At 42.3% G+C, this 5,999-nt stretch overlaps 1 pseudogene; it reads right to left on the minus strand.

The window, feature by feature from the left end:
- Positions 1-2,268: 2,268 nt before the first annotated feature.
- LOC102839220 lies at positions 2,269-2,976 on the minus strand (annotated as a pseudogene).
- Between the last annotated feature and the right edge of the window lie 3,023 nt (positions 2,977-5,999).

The following is a 5,999-nucleotide window of genomic DNA, read 5'->3' on the forward strand; positions in this document are numbered from 1 at the left end:
CTTTTGAATTTTCTATTTATATTGAAATCTGTGATAGATGGACCTTAATGAATCTGGCTTGTTTTTTCCAGGTCCTGCAAGTTTTCCGCCTTTGATAGGGTGTAAACTTACAACTTTTCTCCTAATCTCTGGTAGTGGTGGTGGTGGTGGTGTATCATGGAATCGGTTCCAACTCATAGCAACCCTGTATAGGATTTCCGAGGCTGTAAATCTTTATGGGAGCAGTAAGTTTCGTCTTACTCCAGGGGAATGGATGGTAGTTTTGAACTGCTGACTGTGAGATTAGCAGCCCGCTTGTAACTGCTACACTCCCAGAGCTCCTTAGAGGAAAACATTTGTGCTCTTCTTTGATAGGTTTCTGCTTACAGAGGTTCTGGCTTTCATGGGTTTTATCATATATATTATAGCCCCTGTACATTCATGTTGCCTTATAGTACCTATAACCAGGTGTCTTTCTGGTGTGGTGCTGTAGGATAAGCAATGGACTGCTAAGACAAGGTTGGCAGATCAAATCCACCAGTCACTCCTTGGAAACCTTCTATGGGGTCACTGTGAGTTGGAACCGACTTGACGGCACTTAACAATAATATTAAGAACAGTAACAACATAGACAAGACAGCCATGATTACCTTTAAGTTCGATTCTTTATCACATTAACTGGCAAATGGATAACCTAGGCTTTTTACCTGAGTGCCCATTGCTGTCTCCTTCATGAAACATTGGTTTTGATCTCTAGAAAGTTTGCTCTTTCCCCTGGAGTGCTAAAATACCTCCCCTTGGAGAGATGAATGATCAGGTTACAATATCTGCCTGCCATTTTACATCTGTCTGGATTGGTTCAGCCAATCTTTCTACCCACTTCCTTCCTTCCTTGGTAAGAGATCCTTTGGGATCCTTTGAGATCCTTTGGGATCTCTTACTGGGAGTTACACAGACTGGAGTTGATTCCCATCTTGAAACCTTACCGTAAGACGACTGGGCTAAAACCATTCTAATTTCTCTGCCTTGGGTAGAATGAAATCAGCACATAGATAACTTGTTTCCACTGGACTTGCCTATCTCTCCCTTTCTTCTTTCTTCTACTAGCTACATCCTTTACTTCCTTTGGGAAAATGTCATTCCATAGTGTCCAACCCTCCACAGAGCTGGGCACTTGGTGAAAGAAAGTCTAAACAGGATCTCATCAACAGAAATGTGTATTTCAGCCCTGTGGCGATGTTACTTTATTGCGTTTCCACTTCTGTTGTTATTGTGAAAAAATGCATGTAATTATTGCTGCTTCTTTAAAGAAACATTCTTATTATATTTCTTTTTTTCCTCTGGGTACTTTATACACTTTATAAGCTTTACTGTTTTTGTTTGTTTTTACAAGTTTTATTTTATAAGTTTTACTGTACTATGTCAGGTGGTAGTTTTGTTTGCTTGCTTTTGTACTAACCCTATTTGGGGTTCATAGAGTTTCTTGAATCTATGGTTTTTGAGGCATTAAGACAGTTTCGGAAAATTCTCTTCTGGAAAAATCTGCTTCTCTCCTCTTATGGAAAATTCTGGAATCCATTAATAGTGATGGTTCACATGCACATGTGAAGAATGTTGAATTGACAAATGTTTTATTACATTTATATCTACCACAATACAAAAAAAAGTGATTTCCGTCTCTTCCTCTCCCAAATTCTCTCTCTTTTTGTGTGCTTCAAATATTTATTTTCATGGCAAAAATAGACGATAATATATTCATTTCACATATATTATTCAGATGCTCCAACTTTTTGCCTACTAAATGTACATACATTTACAAATCAATCCAAATTCTCTCTTTTTATCTACAGGAAATTCAACTACATAAAAGTTTCTGACTCATAGCGACCCTCTATAGGAGCGACTGGTGGGTTTGAATTGCTGACCTTTTGGTTCAAACTGTAGTCCAGTGCTTATCCTACAGTGCCACACCAGGTCTCTCACGTATCTCTTAGCCTTTTTAAAATGGATTTGCCATCTTTTATTTATTTCTATGCTTCATTCATTTTTTAAAAAGGAGGTTTAATATGATCATATTGAGCTCTGGTAGCGTAGTGGTTATGAATTGGGAAGCGAACCCAGGTCAGCAGTTCGAAACTACCAGCCGCTCCCGGGAGAAAGATGAGGCTTTCTGCTCCTGTAAAGATTTACAGCCTCGGAAACCCTGTACAGGGTCGCTATGGGTCAGAACCAACTCGACGGCACTTAACAACAACAACAACATTGATCTATCACTCTTAGAAATCTATCTTATTTTTGACTGGACTCAGACTTACAGGTAGAAGCTCTCAGAGAGGGCAGTCTCTTAGAAATCTGTTTTTCATGACTCTCTTTGGCCTCCTTCATTCTCTTGGCCAAAAGCTTGGCATCCTCTGCGGCCTCCTCCTTGTTTTCCTTTGTGCACTGTCTCTTCTGGGCAATATGCCAACATGTGTGTCACAGGACACGTGGAGTAACAAGACGCTGACTCCTGGGCACTTTGGTCCTGGGTCTCTTGCCTTCTTTGTTCTGTGGCTTTCTGGCAGTATGCTGGCGGATGTCATCTTCTTTAGAGAGACTGCAAAGTGTGTACCTCCTGTGAGCTCTTTGTTGCCCCAGAAAATGAGTTATATCAGTCAGTCCTGGGCTATAGTTCTCCTCTTTGTTTTATAATAACAAAATTCAGGACACTCACATTAGCAACCCTGGTAGGTTTGTGCTTTCTTTCTCCAGTTCTCCTTGATCTGTAACAGGAATGCCCCTTACTCAGAAGCAGGTGGATGCACCCATGGGTCACAACACCCTGCTTCATGGGAAAACTTGTTTATGGTTCCCATGGCTGATGAGGACATCACCCAGCATGTCAGCTGCAACCTCTGTGGCCATTCACTTCTCATTGAAGGCACCAAGTTGGTGTTCATCGTCCACCCCAATGAGCCTCTGGCAGCCAGGGGCTGAGAAGGAGATGTTCGGCTTCATGACGAAGCAGCCGACAGCCTCCGTGGCCCCACAAAAAAGAGCTGTGCTTAATTCTTGATGATGTATCTTCAAACAGGCTACTATATTTGTACACAAATAACATGTGCAATATGGTATTAGCAAAACATGCTTAGGAAAATACTTTGAGGGGAGGGTGAAGTTGGCAAAAAAATTTATAACACACACACATCATTTGTGTAAAAATATGGTGATGTTTTCTTCTGCTATGTCTAATCTGATGTTAAAGGATCTGTTGAATTTTAAACTTCAGTTACTGTATTTTTCCCAGTCCTAGAATTTTCATTTGATTCTTTGATGTCAATTGTCGTTCTCTGGTTAAGTCTTCTATCCTGCTATCTAATACTCTGGTCACTTGTAGGTCTGTTGCTAATGTCTGGTTTGTTCAATCTGGATATCGCCTGGTATACCTGGCACATCCAGCCTGATGCCGTATTCTTTCAAAAAACGTTATACTTCTGCTTTTGGTAGGCAGTCTAAGTAGAAGCTGAATACCTGAATCCAGAATGAGGCTCATCAGATTGGAAGCTCGGTTTGTTTATGTAAGAGCTGCCTGTTAATCCTATTGGGCCTCAAATCTGGAACATAGTTCTTCAGGGCCACCAATCAAAACCCTGTTATGTTTACCAGAACTCTTGATTTTTGGCAGTCCAGAACTCCAATTTTCATTGTTTCTCCCTGTAGTTTAATACCATAAACCTATTTTCCCAGGGTTTTTACCTTCTACTTTTTCTTGACTGCTCAGACTCTAGACTACGGGCTATTGTTCTTAAGTGGCTACTAGTTGGTTCTGACTCACAGCAACCCTGTTTAGGGTTTCCAAGTAACAGCTGATGGGCTTCCCCTTGCAGTTAGCAATCCAGTGCATATCTTACACTGTCATACAAGGACTCCTGACTGACGTGCAGTTGAGTTGGATCCGGTTCATAGCGACCCTGTATGGGGTTGCCAAGGAGCTGCTGGTGGGTTTGAACCACCAACATTTTGGCTAACAGTCTAGTACTTATCTTACTGTGCCACACCAGGACTCCTGACTACGGATAACAAACTTGAAAATGCCTCAAGGAGAAATGCAGAAGACAGGTGTAAATTTTACCACAAGTTCAGTTTGAATCGAAAGGTCGCTCTTCAGAAACTCTCCCCGTGAGTCAGAACTAATTGGACAATGGCACTTAACAACAACAATGTCCATAACTTTGGCTCCTCAAGTTCTGGCTGCTTTGTGCTTGAGTAGCCCTGGATACTATCTCTCCCGCCCTCCCCAGCACCCTGAGATTTCTGAAAGAGCTGATCACTTCTTTTTAACCTTTTAATCACACGTTCTACTCTGATTCTCATCTTTCAGGAGCCTCCAAACTGGCCAATGCCTGAAGAGGGAAAGTAGTACACAAACTGGACTTTGCTGGCCGCCTTGGTGGTTGTTTGATGGGTTCCAATATACATACACACAATTTCCTAACTTTTCTATTTATTCTTGTTGGGATTAGTGGTTTGATACAAGCTAGACCATTAGAACTAGAAGTAGCAGCCTTGCCTGGGACTTTTAATTTTGGTCTGAGACGCACAAATGGACAATGGTAGTTGTTGTTGTTGTTAAGTGCTATCGAGTCGATTCTGACCCATAGCGACCCTGTATAGGGTTTCCAAGGAGCAGCCGGTGAGCTTGAACCACCAACCTTGCAGTTCAAATGACTTTGCAGTTTGACACATCAGCCCACAGCGCCACACCAGGATACTAGGGAGCAATTCTGGGGTACCTACTGCTGAGAAATCCTATATGGCCTAGTTATGGAATTTACTGAGGCTGGCTGCCTTTCTTTCAATCTAGTATCCATCCAGTATGTTTCCAGTAGGATCCTATTTTTTTAAAGCTAGTCTGAATTGGGTTTCTGTACTTGCAAGCCAACAACATGAAACACATCTGTTATGTGGTGAATCAGAATTAACAGAGTAAGTTTGTGTTTATGTATACAAGATGAGCTCTGGTAGCATAGTGGATACGAATTGGGCTGCTAACATCAAGGTCAGCAGTTCAAAACTACCAGCTGTTCCGCAGGAGAAAGATGAGGCTTTCTGCTCCTGTAAAGACTTACAGCCTCGGAAACCCTGTGCAGGGTCACTATGAGTTGGAACAGACTCTACGGTACTTAACAACAACAACATAGTTGAATCCTGGTGTGGCGCTGTAGGATCAGCACTGGACTTTGAACCACAAGGTCGGCAATTCAAACCTATCAACTGCTCCTCAGAAACCCTATACAGGGTCGCTATAAATCAGAATGACAGCACTTAACAACAACAACATAGTTGTATAGGATCCTGGTATGATGCTGTAGGATAAACACTGAATTGCTAACAACAAGTTGGGGTTTCAAACCCACCAGCCACTCCTTGGAAACCCTATACAGAGCCGCTATGAGATGGAACTGACTCAAGGATGCTTGACAATGACAATTCGTTGTAGGAAAGGAACCCTGGAAGTCCAATGGTTGAATGCTCTGCTGTGAACTAAAACATCGACCATTGGAACCCACCAGTGGTTCCTAGGGAGAATAACAGCGAGTCCTACAGCGCCACACCTGGACTCCTTACTCAACTATATTGTTTGATGTTGTCAGGTGCCATCAAATTGGTTCCAACTCACAGCAACTAAGATTTCCAAGGAGCAGCTGATAGGTTGGAACTTCCACCCTTGTGGTTACCAGTCCCGTGCTTATCCTACAATGTCACACCAGGATCCTATACAACTATACTGTTGTTATATGCTGCCAAGGTGGTTCCAACCCAAAGCGACTATGTATAACAGAAGGAAACACCACCCAGTCCTGAGAAGTCCCTCACATTTATGGTTATGTTTGAGCCCACTGCTGCTGCCACTGTGCCAATCCATCTCGCTGAAGGTCTTCCTCTTTCTCTGTCCCTCCACTTTATCAAGCATGATGTCCTTCTGCAGGAACTGGTCCTCCTGAAAATCTGTCTGAAGTATGAGAGACAAGTATGGTCAT

Source organism: Chrysochloris asiatica, unplaced genomic scaffold (assembly GCF_000296735.1).
Source record: "Chrysochloris asiatica unplaced genomic scaffold, ChrAsi1.0 scaffold00102, whole genome shotgun sequence".
Lineage (NCBI taxonomy): Eukaryota > Metazoa > Chordata > Mammalia > Afrosoricida > Chrysochloridae > Chrysochloris > Chrysochloris asiatica.